The following is a 17,796-nucleotide window of genomic DNA, read 5'->3' as shown; positions in this document are numbered from 1 at the left end:
AAAGCAAGGGTAGAAAACCCACACTACTACTTAAAAGAGGACGGACTGTGAAGTACCAAACCTCTAGAAAATCTGCAAAAGATTGCAAATCAATGAAGAAACAAGCAAGACAGATGCTTGAGCACTACTTCCAAAGAGATCGAAGCTCTGAAAAGCACGATCTCATGGAAAGATCGAACTCAAGCAGGGGCACTGTTCATACCCTGGGTCAAGCTGTCCGACCCGGGATGTTTAGCGACAAGCCGACCGACCTCTTCAGGCCAAATGCCCGACCTCTTCAGGCCAAATGCCCGACCTCTTCTCAAAGAGCTCGGCTAAATGCCCGACCTCTTCTCAAAGAGCTCGGCCAACTCGCCAAAGGAGCCCAAAGCAGGCCCAAAACGAAGGAACGCAGCCCAATCTAAAGGCAGCCAAAGCCCAGAAAGATAAAGGCGGTTCCATTGAAGATAAGCTGACCTCACCCAAAGATAAGATAAAAATAAGATAAGATAACTAACTTATCTTATCTAAGAAGGTCACTTCTCACCATTATAAATACACTGGAGCACCCAGGTATAACTCATACTCTGATTCTACACATTATCTGCTTGGACCCATGCTAACTTAAGCATCGGAGTGTCATTGCAGGTACAACCACCAACCACTCTGCATGTCAAGCTCGGGTCCCTGAACCCCCACCTCGGGCATCTCCAGACGACCGAGCTACACGTTTCAGGTAACCCCCGGAACAGCACCATCCACGCGTACGCGCACTGCGTGCGTACGCGTGCATCTAGCATTTTGGACCATCCATGCGCGCGCGCTATGCATGCGTACACGTGGATTGAGAAGTTCCACATTCCATACATTTTCCAGAAAGTTATGCCTACGCCACGCCAACATTGTGCCTTTGGCACAACCCCACTTGCACGGATGCGCACATGACGCGTACGCACCACTCTCGAAATAAGCCATCGACGCGCGCGCGTCATGCGCATGTACGCGTGGATTTCCTTCCTTCACTACATTCCTTTTCTTCTCCTCTTTCTTTCCTTCTCCTTTCTTCTTCCCTTCTTCTATCCCTCATCCAACACTTCCAAACAACATTGATAACCATTTATTTTAGTTAGTTAATTAGTTAGTTAGTTAGTTGCTTAGTTAGTTTTAGTTAGTTTTCATTTCATTTTCTCTTTCTTATTGTAAGTGTTGGATTGTTATTTTTGTTTACCATTAATTGCTGCTGAGTAATAAAAAAAAGGGATGTTTTCTTAACATCATTATGTTTATAATCTTTGTTGGATTCTATGATTGAGGATATATTTTGCTACTTGGTTTTGAGTTTTTCATGCTTACCTTTTGAAAAATACCAAGTGATGAGAATTGCCTTTGAGCTTATAACTCTTTTGAATTGCATGTTGTAGCTAGCCACCATTTGATTTGAACTCTCTCTTTGAGTGGGCAATTTCTTGATGGATGTTGTGCATTTATCTTAATGCATTATATTTCATGATTCTATGCATCCATATGTGTTTAGCTTGAATACTTTCATGCTTCTCTAATGCTTGTTTTACCTTACAAGTTTACTTAGAGCATCTCAAGCACACTAGGATAAGTGAAGTGCATGCTTCTTTTGTGACATAGCTTTTTATGCTAATGTGTGTTCTAAACCGCGCAATTTAGAATTCACATAACTAATATGTCTTAATGTCACACTAATTCACTCACTCAATTCTAGTGATTTACCTCATTCCAATAATGTATGCTTCCTTGCTTTTATATCTTCTCATCTTATGGTGTTATATTTTTGTTTTTCATGAACAATGCACTACAAGCAAACATGGAAGCGGAAGAAAGAACACGCAGCAATCCGGAGATTCGTCGTACCCCCTTGCTCATCTTTAAGTGCACCGAGGACGGTGCAAACTTTTAAGTGTGGGGAGGTCGTCCGACCGGTCGGCGATTTTGGGTGACAAATTTATAATCCCAACACTTTTGCATTTCATTCTAAGATTTTAGGATTTTTGTTGCATTTTCTTATTTTTGCATATATATACACAATAAGCTTAGTCAAAATAATGAAAATTTCTCAAGATTTCTATCTATAGGGCACACCAATTGATTTGAGTGAAAACTTTTCATATAACTTGCTTGAATTATATATATTATGGATCATGTTTTGAGCTAAAAACACAAGCTTGTGAGACTTGAGCCTAATGGTGTGGTTACATCTTATAACCACTTATTTTCCTTCTTGTGTGCATTATTCTCTTTCTATGATTGTAATCTTTGAATTGTTTGATTCTTTATGTCCATTATTTTGTGTATTCATGCATTTACATGATTGAGGCCATCATTTCATTTAGCTCACTTACCCAAAAAGCCTTACCTTTTATCTTCCATTGTTAGCCAAATTTGACCCTATGATTAACCCACTTGTTCTTAATTTTAGCGCATTACAAGCCTTAAAGCGGAAAACAATAAAAGTCCTTAATTTGGATCTTTGATTAGCTTAGGCTAGTGTGTGTGAGTATCATTCAAGTGTGGGAACCTTGGGACATTGGGTGGAAATAAGGGTAGTTTTGTATTTTTATTGAAAATATTGGAAATTGGGCACATGCTCATGTATTGATCAAATGTAAAACCTTATGCATTGATGCTCCTGTATATAGAAAAAAAATGAGAAAAACAAAAGAAAAAGAAAAATAATATGGAAAAGAAAAAAATAGAAAAAGAAAGAAAAAGAAGAAAAAAATAATAATAAGGGGACAAAATGCCCCAAAGCAAGCCCAATAAGGGTCAATGCATAAGTGTTGTGAAATGAAAAGAAAATGCATGAGTATATGAAAAAAAAAAGTAAAAAATGGGTAGTTAGGTTAGAACTTAATTGAATAGGATGTCATAGGTTAGGTGGGAAGTCTAAGCTTATCAAAGATTCAAATTCCAAGCTCACTTAACCAAATATGCATCCTACCTTGACCCTAGCCCCATTAGAACCTATGAAAAGACCTCATGATAATTGTATGCATGCATGAAATATATGTTGATTGTTAGATGAAAAAAAAAACAAATCTTGGAAAGCATGATTAGGAGAGAATTGAGTGAATCAACCCTAAACAATTGAGCGAATAGAGTGCAAACACATCCGGTGAGGGTTTGATGCTCAATTACATGCTTCCACCTATAATCATCACTTTTCATGCAAGTTTGTAAAAATATTTAATAACTCAATTCAATTGTAGATTAGGCTTGCTAGTCCTTAGCCCTTGTGCATATATGCTTCTTGGGAATTGATTTATTTTGACCAAGCAATTGTATTCATCTAGATAGTTGCATATAGGTAGATTGCATTTAGTTAGTTTCCATTGAATAAATGCCATACCCTTACTTCATTCTTGGTTAAGCATGAGGACATGCTTGGTTTAAGTGTGGGGAGGTTGATAAACCCCGTTTTGACGGTTTATCTTGTATTGATTTTAAGAGATTTTATCACCTTTTACCCACATTTATTCAATGAAATAGCATGGTTTTATGATTGTCTCCTTATTTGTGCTTAGATGTGAAAACATGCTTTTAGACCCTTAATTTGATGGTTTTAATCTCCCTTTGATTCCACTAGATGCCTTGATATGTTTGTTAGTGATTTCAGATTGAAAAGGGCTAGGAATGGATCAAAGGAGTGAAGAGGAAAGCATGCAAAGTGGAGAAATCATGAAAAGTCAAAGGAGTTGAACTCGCCCATGGACGCGCACGCGCACCTGCCGTTTGCGCGCACCTGCAAATCACCCCATGGATGCGTACGCGTGCTGTGCGCGTACGCGTCGATGCTGGTTTATGATTTTTTAATGAAAACGTGACCAACGAATTCTCAAGGGTTGTGGGGCCCAATCTCAACTAACTTTGGCGCCAGAAATGCTATTTAAGGCCAAGGATTGAAGAGCAAAGGGGGATTCCAATCATTCACACTCATTAGGATTAGTTTAGAGTTAGTTTTAGAGAGAGAAGCTCTCACTTCTCTCTAGGATTAGGATTAGGATTAGGGTTAGTTCTTAGATCTAGGTTTTAGTCTTTACTTTCTTCCACTTCTATCTCTCAATTCTTTGTTGCTACATTCATCTTCTTCTATTCTTTTGTTGTAATTTCCTTTATGTTGTTCTTATATTTTGTTGTAGATCTAGTATTGTTCCTTCTACATTCTTCCAATTCAATAAGAGGTAATTCATAATAAATGTGTCTTCTTTTCTTTTCTATTGTTGATCTCTTGTTTTTGTAGTTGTAGATTTCTTTAATTCTTGCGTTTAATAATGTTTACTTCTATTGCACTTTATGTGTTTGTTGAAATGCCTCTTCTAGATATAGTGTAGATTTTGCTCCTCTTGGCCTAGGTAGAGTAATTAGTGACACTTGAGTTATCTAATTCCTTTGTTGATTGATAATTGGAGAGATTGCTAATTGGTTTGGAGTGCACTAAAGCTAGTCTTTCCTTAGGAGTTGGCTAGGACTTGTGGCTCAAGTCAATTCATCCACTTGACTTTTCTTTATTTAGTAAGGGTTAACTAAGTGGTAGCAATGAACAATTCTCATCACAATTGAGAAGGATAACTAGGATAGGACTTCTAGTTCTCACACCTTACCAAGGGCCTTTTATAATTGTTAGTTTACTTTTCTTGCCATTTATAATTCTTGTCTAAAATTCCTAAAAACCCCAAATATAACTCACAACCAATAACAAGACACTTTATTGTAATTACTAGGGAGAACGACCCGAGGTTTGAATACTTCGGTTTATAAATTTTAGGGGTTTGTACTAGTGACAAACAACTTTTTGTATGAAAGGATTATTGATTGGTTTAGAAACTATACTTGCAACGAGAATTCATTTGTGAAATTCTATACCATCAAAAATCCAATCATCAACGTACGCGTCCTTTTTGCATGCGCGTGGATGATAAAACTTCACTTCCGGGCCCCAGCCTCAAGTACGCGTATGCGCCCATCACTACTTTGTCACATCGACGCGTGCGCGTTATGCACACGTGCGCGTCGATGCCCATCTTCAAATTTAAAGTCTGAAAGTATCGCAGGCATTCACTCCAAGTGAACATAGCGTTCATTGTTGGTGAACGTTGATCCACAATCCACGCGTGTGCGTCTTGCATGCGTACGCGTGGAAGGTCAACTTGTCCGATCTCCTCGGTGTGAGGTGGACGTTTAAATCTTTCGACCTCTTCACCCTTTCTTCTCTTTTGTGTTTAATCGGGCGAGGCGGCAGGATCTTTGATAAACCCCTCTTTCGTGGTTTATTTTGTGCTTAATTTGGGGAATTTTATCACTTTTTCCCACATTTATTCAATAAAATAGCATGGTTTTATAATTCTCCCATGAATTGTGCTTAAGTGTAAAAACATGCTTTTTAGGCCCTTAAATTGGTGATTTTAAGTCACTTTAATTCCATTTGATGCCTTGATGTGTTTATTGAGTGGTATCAGGTTCATAAGGCAAGTATTGGATGGAAGAAATGAGGAGAAAAGCATGCAAGGTGGAGAATGCATGAGGAAACAAGAATTGGGAATGCATCAATGGGCGCGCACGCGTACAAGGCGTGCACGCGTAAAAGTGATTTCGCATAGAGACACGCGCGCGTACATGACACATCCGCGTGGATGATGAGATAGCCGATCGACGCGTACGCGCACATGGCGCGCACGCGCCGATACTCTCACGTGACTCAACTTAAGGGCAAAACGCTGAGGGTGATTTCTGAGCAGCCCAAGCCCAATTCCAACCTGTTTCTGAGTGTATTTCATGCAGAATTGAAGCCCAAGCAAAGGGGAGAGCAATTGTTTGTAGCATGAGCATCATGTAGTGTAGTTTATAGAGAGAGAAGCTCCCTCTTCTCTCTAGAATTAGGGTTTTTAGGTTAATCTCTCTTAGTTTTAGCTTTGATTTCAGGTTTTCATCTTATTTCTTTTATGAATTTTTGCTTCTACACTTTCATTCTCCTAGTTTGTGATGTTAATTTTACTTTTATGCTCTCTTTTATGTTAATGAACTCTTGTTGGATTTGGATCCCTTTTTAATGCAATTTAATGTTTGCTATTTCTTTTATTATTGAATTGGGTTGTGAATTTAATTTTCTTGCAATTGGTAGTTGATAGATTTACTACTCTTGCGCTTTACCATGCTTTCCTTATACACCCACCAAGTGTTTGACAAAATGCTTGGTTGGGTGTTAGAGTAGACTTTGAGCATTCTTGGCTTGGAAAGAGTAATTACGCAATCTTGAGTCATGAAAACCCAACTAAAGTTGGTGATCTAGAATTGTTAGTTAATATGATTTCTATTGACTCTAATCTTTTGCTAATTCCATTAGTGAGTAGATTAGTACATTTGGATTGAGGTTAACTAGTCTTATTAGACTTTCTCCGAGTATGAGGATAACATGATACCTTCTTCCATCTTCGGGGATGACATAATAAGATAAATTCTTGTTATCATTGTAATATGATTGATTAGTCTTATTTGACATTCACTCATGGAAGATAACTTACACCTTCTTCCAATGTTGGAGTTGACTAAATGAGATGAATTAATCATTGTATGACTAGGATAGAAAGCCTATGATCTCAACCCTTGCCATGAATGTCTTCCTTTATTACTTGCTTTCTTTAGCTACTTGCTTGATTTACTTTTCTTGCCATTTATTTTGTTGCAAAAATACAAAATTAAACCCCCATGTTTCTTCATAGCCAATAAGCATACACTTTATTGCAATCCTTGTGAGACAACCTGGAGTCCAAATACTCCGGTTAATTTTCATTTGGGGTTTGTACATGTGACAACTCAAAATTTTTAATTGGGAGAATTGTTTGTTGGTTTGGAGCTATGCTTACAACAAAGTAATTCTTTTCTATAAGAAGAAAATCTAGACCATCGAGCAAATCTCTTAAATCAATCTTTTCAGTGTTGTATATCTCTTGGTAGACATTCACATAGATAGGTTTCTCAGTGGGTTGGTCTTCTTTCTTCCCAGATTCTTTATCCTTGTTCTGTGGTGGGTTAGGAGAATCCGGTTTTTGAGCTGTTTCCCAATGGGGAGTTCTCCTCCATATTGATATATTTTTCTGCCCATTCTTGAACCTTGTTTAGAGATGTTGGGTACTTCTTGGATATTGAGTAGCTGAAAGGTCCTTCTCTTAGGCCACTGATGAGTCCCATGATGGCCGCTTCTGTTGGAAGACTTCGTATGTCAAGGCATGCTTTGTTGAATCTTTCCATGTAGCTGTGAAGGCTTTCCGGATCTCCTTGTTTAATTCCCAGCAAGCTTGGAGCATGTTTGGCTTTATCCTTCTGGATGGAGAACCTGGCAAGGAACTTTTTAGCAAGGACGTCAAAACTTGTGATTGATCTTGGAGGTAAACTGTCGAACCAAATTATTGCCATTTTAGTTAGAGTGGTTGGAAAAGCTTTACAACGGATTGCATCTGAGGCCTCCGTGAGATACATCCTGCTTCTGAAATTGCTAAGATGATGGCTTGGATCTAATGTGACGTCGTACAGGGTCATATCGGGAGCTTTGAAGTCCTTTGGGACTTTAGCTTTCATGATCTCTTTGGTGAATGGGTCTTGATCTTTGTGGGGGCTATCTTCATGACTGGATCGAGCGGTCTTGGATTTGAGATCGGCTTCGAGCTTTAAGAGCTAGTCCTCTACCTTTTAACGTCATCTTGTTTCTCTCCCAATGTCTCTTTCGGCTTTCCATTGATGTTCGGCTTCTTGTTCCAGCTGTTTGAGACGATTCTGCTATTCTCGGAGGGCATCTAAGATTTCTGTATTTGGAGAATGCTTAGCTCCATTTGGTTGAGGTGTATCTTTGAGTGTGATGTCTGCATTCTTGTACGGTGTTCTATTTTCTAAATTAGAATCGTGGTCGTTGTCAAGGTTGTCCACCATGATGATGGAATGACTTCCTGGTTCCCAGGCAACGGCGCCAATGTTTCGAAGGTTACCTGAAACTGTAGGTCGATCTCGGATGAGATCTGCGGTGGCGGCCAGAGCTGTTGCGTCCGATTTTTTGGATCTAGTGGTGCTACTGATCCTTCGTCACCGAAGGGTGGTGGCACCTGCAAGAGACTCCGATGTTTAAGTTAGCACATGCTTTAGACAGGTTTTTTTGTAGAATCAGAGTATGAGTTATACCTGGGTGCTCTAGTGTATTTATAGTAGTGTTGAGTGACCTTTTTGGAGATAAGATAGTTATCTTATCTTATCTTTGAGTGAAGTCATCTTATCTTTCTTTATGCCTTGCTGCTTTTAGATTTGGGCTGTGTCCTTTCGTTTGGGCCGGCTTGGGCCTCTTATGGCAATTTGGCTGAGCTCTTTGAGAAGAGGTCGGTAATGGACCAACCTTTCATGAGGTCGATCATGGGCCAACCTTCTAAGAGGTCGGCCAACCCGGTCCTTTATAGCTCGAACCGATGTATGAACAGACATGAATACTACTATTTCTTGAATGGATACTCAAGCTACAATGAGATTGAAGTAGACCTTAAAGACCAAGAGAAGACTTCCTTTACTTGTCCTTTTGGTGTTTTTACATATAGATGAATGCCCTTTGGATTGTGCAATGCACCTGCCACATTCCAAAGGTGCATATTATCCATTTTTTTGAAATGATTGAAAGGTTTATTGAAGTTTTCATGGATGATTTTTCTGTGTTTGATGATTTATTTTCTAAGTGCTTACACCATCTTGCCTTGGTGCTCAAGAGATGCCAAGAGACTAACCTAGTTTTGAATTGGGAAAGTGCCATTTTATAGTAACCGAAGGGGTAGTCCTTGGTCACAAAATCTCTAAGAAAGGCATAGAGGTGGATAGAGCCAAGGTAGAAGTAATTGAAAAATTACCTCCACCTTGCAATGTCAAAGCAATTAGGAGTTTCTTGGGGCGTGCTGGGTTTTATAGAAGATTCATTAGATACTTTTCAAAGATTGCCAAACCTTTAAGTAACTTGCTTGTCTCTAATGCACCTTTTATCTTTGATAGAGAATGTATGCAAGCCTTTGATGAACTTAAAAGCAAACTTTCCTCTGCACCTATTATAGCACCACCTAGCTGGGATTTACCTTTTGAATTGATGTGTGATGCATCAAACTTTGCTATTGGTGCTGTCTTAAGACAAAGGAAAGACAAGCTATTGCATATCATCTATTATGCTAGCAAGGTTCTTAATGAAGCTCAAAGGAACTACACCACCACAGAAAAAGAACTCCTTGTTATAGTTTTTGCTTTTGATAAGTTTAGGTCATACCTCATTAGTTCTAAAGTCATTGTTTTTACTGACCATGCAGCTCTTAAGTACTTGTTAACTAAGCAAGAATCTAAGGCTAGACTGATAAGGTGATCTTGCTACTTCAAGAGTTTAATATTGAGATTAAGGATAGAAGCGGAGCAGAGAACAAAGTGGCTGAACACCTATCTAGAATCTCAATTAAGGAAGATGAAGCACACAGCCCTGCAGTGAATGAGAGCTTTCCGGAAGAACAGTTGATGGTGATCCAAGAAGCTCCCTGGTTTGTAGATATAGCCAACTTCAAGGCTATTGGAGAGCTACCTTCCATTATCAACAAGCATATGAGAAGAAAGATCATCAATAACGCCAAGCATTATTTTTGGGATGAGCCCTATCTCTTCAAGAAGTGTACTGATGGGATTTTAAGAAGATGCATTTCTCATAAGGAAGGACAAGAAGTCCTTTGGCACTGCCATGGATCCACATAGGGAGGACATTTTAGTGGAGAAAGGACTGCAGCCAAGGTGTTGCAATGTGGATTCTTTTGGCTTACAATATTCAAAGATGCAAAGGAGTTTGTGATAAGGTGTAATGAATGTCAAAGAGCTGGCAACCTACCCAAGAAAAATGAAATGCCACAGAGATTCATCATAGAGTTGGAGTTATTTGATATTTGGGGATTGATTTCATGGGACCATTCCCACCTCATACTCAAACAACTACATATTGATGGCTGTGGATTATGTGTCAAAATGGGTAGAGGCCATAGCTTCTCCAACAAATGATAACAAAGTGGTGATTAATTTCTTGAGGAAGAATATATTCAGCCGGTTTGGGGTTCCAAGACACTTATAAGCCGATTTGCAACAAACAACTTGAGACACTCCTAAAATATGGTGTCAAGAACAAGGTAGCAACCCCATACCATCCACAAACCAATGGTCAAGCTGAAATTTCAAATAGAGAGCTCAAGAGAATCCTTGAAAGACTATTGGGAACTCGAGAAAAGATTGCTCTAAAAAGCTAGATGATGCATTATGGGCTTAATGAACAGCCTTTAAGATACCTATTGGCATGTCTCCATACCAACTGGTGTTTGGAAAGGCTTGTCATCTACCAGTGGAGCTTGAACATAGAGCATTTTGGGCTCTAAAGATGTTGAATTTTGATAATCAAGCTATTGGAGAAAGAAGGATGCTGCAACTCAATGAGTTAGAAGAATTCAGAACTCAAGCTTATGAAAATGCTAAAATTTACAAAGATTAAAAAAAGAAATGGCATGATGAAAAGCTGGCAAGAAAAGAGTTTGTAGAAGGTCAAAAGGTGCTGTTGTACAACTCAAGGCTTAAGTTTTCCCAGGGAAGCTGAAATCAAGATGGTCTGGACCCTTCACAATAGTGAAGGCCTCTCCTTATGGTCACATGGAGCTTATGGATGAGAAAATTTAGAGGGCTTTCACTGTCAATGGCCACAGACTTAAGCACTACTTGGGAGACTCACTGGATGAACAAAGAGTGAACTATAACCTCAGCTGAAGAGGGAGAACCGTCAAGCTAGTGACTGATGAACGGACTTTTGTGTGGTATAGAATTTTACAATAAACTCTCGTTGCAAGTATAGTTTCTAGACCAACAATAATCCCTTCATACAAAAGTTTGGTTGTCACAAATAACAAACCCCTAAAAATAATAACCCAAGTATTTAAACCTCGGGTCGTCTCTCAAGGAATTGCAGGGAATTGTTCTTGTTATTGGTTATGTAAAGGTATATTTTGGGGTTTTGAGATAGGAAACAAGAAATGTAAATTGCAAGGAAATTCAAATGGTAAAAAAAGTCTTGGCAAGGTGGTGCACGAAATTGCGATCACTACTTTTTCACAACTCAATTAATCCCTAGTAATGGCCCCAAAGACTTGGTGCTCAATACCATGGCATAAACACAACTTCGCACAACTAACCAGCAAGTGCACTGGGTCGTCCAAGTAATAAACCTTACGCGAGTAAGGGTCGATCCCACGGAGATTGTTGGTATGAAGCAAGCTATGGTCACCTTGTAAATCTTAGTCAGGCAGACTCAAATGGTTATGGATGATATATGAATAAAACATAAAGATAAAGATAGAGATACTTATGTATTTCATTGGTGAGAATTTCAGATAAGCGAATGGAGATGCTTTGTCCCTTCCGTCTCTCTGCTTTCCTACTGTCTTCATCCAATCCTTCTTACTCCTTTCCATGGCAGGCTGTATGCAAGGGTTTTCCCGTTGTCAGTGGCTACCTCCCATCCTCTCAGTGGAAATGTTCAACGCACCCTGTCACGGCACGGCTATCCAGCTGTCGGTTCTCGATCATGTCGGAATAGAATCCAGTGATTCTTTTGTGTCTGTCACTAACGCCCCACAATCGCGAGTTTGAAGTACGTCACAGTCATTCAATCATTGAATCCTACTCAGAATACCACAGACAAGGTTTAGACCTTCCGGATTCTCTTGAATGCTGCCATCAATTCTAGCTTATACCACGAAGACTCTAATCTCACGGAATGGCTGGCTCGGTTGTCAGGCTGACTCTAATTCTCTTGAATGATGATGAGTGTCACGGATCATCACATTCATCAAGTTGAAGAACAAGTGATATCTTGGAATAAGAACAAGCTAAATTGAATAGAAGAACAATAGTAATTGCATTAATACTCGAGGTACAGCAGAGCTCCACACCTTAATCTTTGGTGTGTAGAAACTCCACCGTTGAAAATACATAAGAACAAGGTCTAGGCATGACCGTGAGGCCAGCCCCATGATCTAAGATAGCATAAGACTAAAGATAGCGACCAAGATTCCAAGACATCAAATACAATAGCAAAAGGTCCTATTTATAGGGAACTAGTAGCTTAAGAATTACAAAGATGAGTAAATGACATAAAAATCCACTTCCGGGCCCACTTGGTGTGTGCTTGGGCTGAGCATTGAAGCATTTTCGTGTAGAGACTCTTCTTGGAGTTAAACGCCAGCTTTTGTGCCAGTTTGGGCGTTTAACTCCCACTTTGGTGCCAGTTCCGGCGTTTAACGCTGGGAATTCTGAAGGTGACTTTGAACGCCAGTTTGGGCCATCAAATCTTGGGCAAAGTATAGAATATCATATATTGCTGGAAAGCCCAGGATGTCTACTTTCCAACGAGGTTGAGAACGCGCCAATTGGGCTTCAGTAGCTCCAGAAAATCCACTTCGAGTGCAGGGAGGTCAGAATCCAACAGCATCTGCAGTCCTTTTCAGTCTCTGAATCAGATTTTTCTCAGGTCCCTCAATTTCAGCTAGAAAATACCCGAAATCACAGAAAAACACGCAAAATCATAGTAAAATCCAGAAAAGTGAATTTTAACTAAAAACTAATAAAAATATACTAAAAACTCAACTAAATATACTAAAAATATACTAAAAACAATGCCAAAAAGTGTACAAATTATCCGCTCATCACAACACCAAACTTAAATTGTTGCTTGTCTCCAAGCAACTGAAAATCAAATAAGATAAAGAGAAGAGAATATGCAATGAACTCCAAAAACATCTATGAAGATCAGTATCAATTAGATGAGCGGGGCTTTAGCTTTTTGCCTCTGAACAGTTTTGGCATCTCACTCTATCCTTTGAAATTCAGAATGATTGGCTTCTTTAGGAACTCAAAGTCCAGATAGTGTTATTGATTCTCCTAGTTAAGTATGATGATTCTTGAACACAGCTACTTTATGAGTCTTGGCCGTGGCCCAAAGCACTCTGTCTTCCAATATTACCACCGGATACATACATGCCACAGACACATAATTGGGTGAACCTTTTCAGATTGTGACTCAGCTTTGCTAGAGTCCCCAATTAGAGGTGTCCAGGGTTCTTAAGCACACTCTTTTTGCCTTGGATCACAACTTTATTTCTTTCTTTTTCTTTCTTTTTCTCTTTCTCCTTTTTTTCGTTTTTTGTATTTTTTTCTCCTTTTTTTTTCGCTTCTCCCTTTTTTTTGTATTCACTGCTTTTTCTTGCTTCAAGAATCATTTTTATGATTTTTCAGATCCTCAGTAACATGTCTCCTTTTTCATCATTCTTTCAAGAGCCAACAATTTTAACATTCATGAACAACAAATTCAAAAGACATATGCACTGTTCAAGCATACATTCAGAAAACAAAAGTATTGCCACCACATCAAAATAATTAATCTGTTTTAAAATTTAAAATTCATGCAATTCTTCTCTTTTTCAATTAAGAATATTTTTCATTTAAGAGAGGTGATGGATTCATAGGACATTCATATCTTTAAGGCATAGACACTAAGACACTAATGATCATAAGACACAAACATGGATAAACATAAGCATGAAAATTCAAAAAACAGGAAAATAAAGAACAAGGAAATTAAAGAACGGGTCCACCTTAGTGATGGCGGCTTGTTCCTCCTCTTGAAGATCTTATGGAGTGCTTGAGCTCCTCAATGTCTCTTCCTTGTCTTTGTTGCTCCTCTCTCATGATTCTTTGATCTTCTCTAATTTCATGGAGGAGGATGGAATGTTCTTGGTGCTCCACCCTTAGTTGTCCCATGTTGGAACTCAATTCTCCTAGGGAGGTGTTGATTTGCTCCCAATAGTTTTGTGGAGGAAAGTACATCCCTTGAGGTATCTCAGGGATTTCATGATGAGTGGGGTCTCTTGTTTACTCCATCCTTTTCTTTGTGATGGGCTTATCCTCATCAATGAGGATGTCTCCTTCTATGTCCACTCCAACTGAATAACAGAGGTGACAAATGAGATGAGGAAAGGCTAACCTTGCCAAGGTAGAGGACTTGTCCGCCACCTTATAGAGTTCTTGGGCTATAACCTCATGAACTTCCACTTCCTCTCCAATCATGATACTATGAATCATGATGGCCCGGTCTATAGTAACTTCAGACCGGTTGCTAGTGGGAATGATTGAGCGTTGGATAAACTCCAGCCATCCTCTAGCCACGGGCTTGAGGTCATGCCTTCTCAATTGAACCGGCTTCCCTCTTGAATCTCTCTTCCATTGGGCACCCTCTTCACAAATGTCAGTGAGGACTTGGTCCAACCTTTGGTCAAAGTTGACCCTTCTAGTGTAAGGATGTTCATCTCCTTGCATCATGGGCAAGTTGAATGCCAACCTTACATTTTCCGGAATAAAATCTAAGTATTTTCCCCAAACCATTGTAAGCTAATTCTTTGGATCCGGGTTCACACTTTGATCATGGTTCTTGGTGATCCATGCATTGGCATAGAACTCTTGAACCATTAAGATTCCGACTTGTTGAATGGGGTTGGTAAGAACTTCCCAACCTCTTCTTCTAATCTCATGTTGGATCTCCGGATATTCACTCTTTTTGAGTTTGAAAGGGACCTCGGGGATCACTTTCTTTAAGGCCACAACTTCATAGAAGTGGTCTTGATGCACCCTTGAGATGAATCTCTTCATCTCCCATGACTCGGAGGTGAAAGCTTTTGCCTTCCCTTTCCTCTTTCTAGAGGTTTCTCCGGCCTTGGATGCCATAAATGGTTATGGAAAAATAAAAAGCAATGCTTTTACCACACCAAACTTAAAAGGTTTGCTCGTCCTCGAGCAAAAGAAGAAAGAAGAGGGTAGAAGAAGAAGAAATGGAGGAGAGGGAGATGGCTTTGTGGTTCGGCCAAAAGGGGAAGAAGTAGTGTTTAGGGTGTGTGAAAATGAAGGGGTGAAGATGGGTTTATATAGAGGTGAAGAGAGGGGTAGGGTTCGGCCATTATGGGTGGGTTTGGGAGTTAAAGTGGTTTGAATTTGAATGGTGAGGTAGGTGGGGTTTTATGAAGGATGGATGTGAGTGGTGAAGAGAATAGTGGGATTTGATAGGTGAGGGGTTTTTTTTGGGAAGAGTGGTAGAGGTGATTGGTGAATGGATGAAGAAGAAGAGAGAAGGTGGTGGGGTAGGTGGGGATCCTGTGGGGTCCACAGATCCTGAGGTGTCAAGGAAAAGGCATCCCTGCACCAAGTGGCGTGCAAAAATGCATTTTGTGCCAATTTTGGCGTTAAACGCCGGGCTGGTGCCCATTTCTGGCGTTTAACGCCAGCTTCTTGCCCTTTTCTGGCGTTTAACGCCAGTCTGGTGCCCCTTTCTGGCGTTAAACGCCCAGAATGGTGCCAGACTGGGCGTTAAACGCCCAACTGCTACCCTTACTGGCGTTTAAACGCCAGCAAGATCTTTCTTCAGGGTGTGCTATTTTTCTTCCTGTTTTTATTCTGTTTTTGCTTTTTCAATTGATTTTGTGACTTCTCATGATCATCAACCTACAGAAAACATAAAATAACAAAGGAAAATAGATAAAATATAACATTGGGTTGCCTCCCAACAAGCGCTTCTTTAATGTCAGTAGCTTGACAGAGGGCTCGCATGGAGCCTCACAGATTCTCAGAGTAATGTTGGAACCTCCCAACACCAAACTTAGAGTTTGAATGTGGGGGTTCAACACCAAACTTAGAGTTTGGTTGTGGCCTCCCAACACCAAACTTAGAGTTTGACTGTGGGGGCTCTGTTTGGCTCTGTTTTGAGAGAAGCTCTTCATGCTTCCTCTCCATGGAGACAGAGGGATATTCTTGAGCCTTAAACACAAAGGATTCTTCATTCACTTGAATGATCAATTCTCCTCTGTCCACATCAATCACAGCCTTTGCTGTGGCTAGGAAAGGTCTGCCAAGGATGATGGATTCATCCATGCACTTCCCAGTCTCTAGGACTATGAAATCAGTAGGGATGTAATGGTCTTCAACTTTTGCCAGAACATTCTCTACAAGTCCATAGGCTTGTTTCTTTGAATTGTTTGCCATCTCTAGTGAGATTCTTGCAGCTTGTACCTCAGAGATCCCTAGCTTCTCCATTACAGAGAGAGGTATGAGGTTTACACTTGACCCTAAGTCACACAGAGCCTTCTTAAAGGTCATGGTGCCTATGGTACAAGGTATTGAAAACTTCCCAGGATCTTGTCTCTTTTGAGGTAATCTCTACCTAGACAAGTCATCCAGTTCTTTGGTGAGCAAAGGAGGTTCGTTCTCCCAAGTCTCATTACCAAACAACTTGTCATTTAGCTTCATGATTGCTCCAAGGTATTTAGTAACTAGCTCTTCAGTGACATACTCATCCTCTTTAGAGGAAGAATACTCATCAGAGCTCATGAATGGCAGAAGTAAGTCCAATGGAATCTCTATGGTCTCAATGTGAGCCTCAGATTCCCATGGTTCCTCATTAGGAAACTCATCGGAGGCCAGTGGACGCCCATTGAGGTCTTCCTCAGTGGCGTTCACTGCCTCTCCTTCCTCTCCAAATTCGGCCATGTTGATGGCCTTGCACTCTCCTTTTGGATTTTCTTCTATATTGCTTGGAAGAGTACTAGGAGGGAGTTCAGTAATTTTCTTGCTCAGCTGTCCCACTTGTGCCTCCAAATTCCTAATGGAGGACCTTGTTTCAGTCATGAAACTTTGAGTGGTTTTGATTAGATCAGAGACCATGGTTGCTAAGTCAGAGTGGTTCTGCTTAGAATTCTCTTTCTGTTGCTGAGAAGATGATGGAAAAGGCTTGCCATTGCTAAACCTGTTCCTTCCACCATTATTATTGTTGAAACCTTGTTGAGGTCTCTGTTGATCCTTCCATGAGAAATTTGGATGATTTCTCCATGAAGAATTATAGGTGTTTCCATAGGGTTCTCCCATGTAATTCACCTCTTCCATTGAAGGGTTCTCAGGATCATAAGCTTCTTCTTCAGATGAAGCATCCTTAGTACTGCCTGGTGCATTTTGCATTCCAGACAGACTTTGAGAAATCAAAATGACTTGCTGAGTCAATATCTTGTTCTGAGCCAATATGGCATTCAGAGTATCAATCTTAAGAACTCCTTTCTTCTGATTTGTCCCATTGTTCACAGGATTCCTTTCAGAAGTGTACATGAATTGGTTATTTGCAACCATTTCAATGAGTTCTTGAGCTTCTGTAGGCATCTTCTTCAGATGAAGAGATCCTCCAGCAGAGCTATCCAGAGACATCTTGGATAGTTCAGAGAGACCATCATAGAAAATACCTATGATGCTCCATTCAGAAAGCATATCAGAGGGGCACTTTCTGATCAATTGTTTGTATCTTTCCCAAGCTTCATAGAGGGATTCTCCTTCCTTCTGTCTGAAGGTTTGGACTTCCACTCTAAGCTTACTCAATTTTTGAGGTGGAAAGAATTTTGCCAAGAAGGCATTGACTAGCTTTTCCTAAGAGTTCAGGCTTTCTTTAGGTTGTGAGTCCAACCATATCCTAGCTCTGTCTCTTACAGCAAAAGGGAATAGCATAAGTCTGTAAACCTCAGGGTCAACCCCATTAGTCTTGACAGTGTCACAGATTTGCAACAATTCAGCTAAGAACTGATGAGGATCTTCCAATGGAAGTCCATAGAACTTGCAATTTGATGAGCCGATAATTTGTACGCTTTTTGGCATTGTTTTTAGTATGTTTTTGGTAGTTTT

At 40.0% G+C, this 17,796-nt stretch overlaps 1 non-coding gene across 1 annotated transcript; it reads left to right on the top strand.

Annotated features, from left to right (window-relative positions):
• The first annotated feature begins 17,382 nt into the window (after positions 1 to 17,382).
• On the top strand, positions 17,383 to 17,490 carry LOC130958606 (small nucleolar RNA R71). The gene has a single exon (XR_009077719.1). It is a non-coding gene; the product is annotated as a small nucleolar RNA R71 (small nucleolar RNA).
• Positions 17,491 to 17,796: the final 306 nt, after the last annotated feature.

Source organism: Arachis stenosperma, chromosome 10 (assembly GCF_014773155.1).
Source record: "Arachis stenosperma cultivar V10309 chromosome 10, arast.V10309.gnm1.PFL2, whole genome shotgun sequence".
Taxonomy (NCBI): domain Eukaryota; kingdom Viridiplantae; phylum Streptophyta; class Magnoliopsida; order Fabales; family Fabaceae; genus Arachis; species Arachis stenosperma.
The sequence above is the reverse complement of the archived record's forward strand: the minus strand, read 5'-3'. Positions and strand labels throughout refer to the sequence as shown.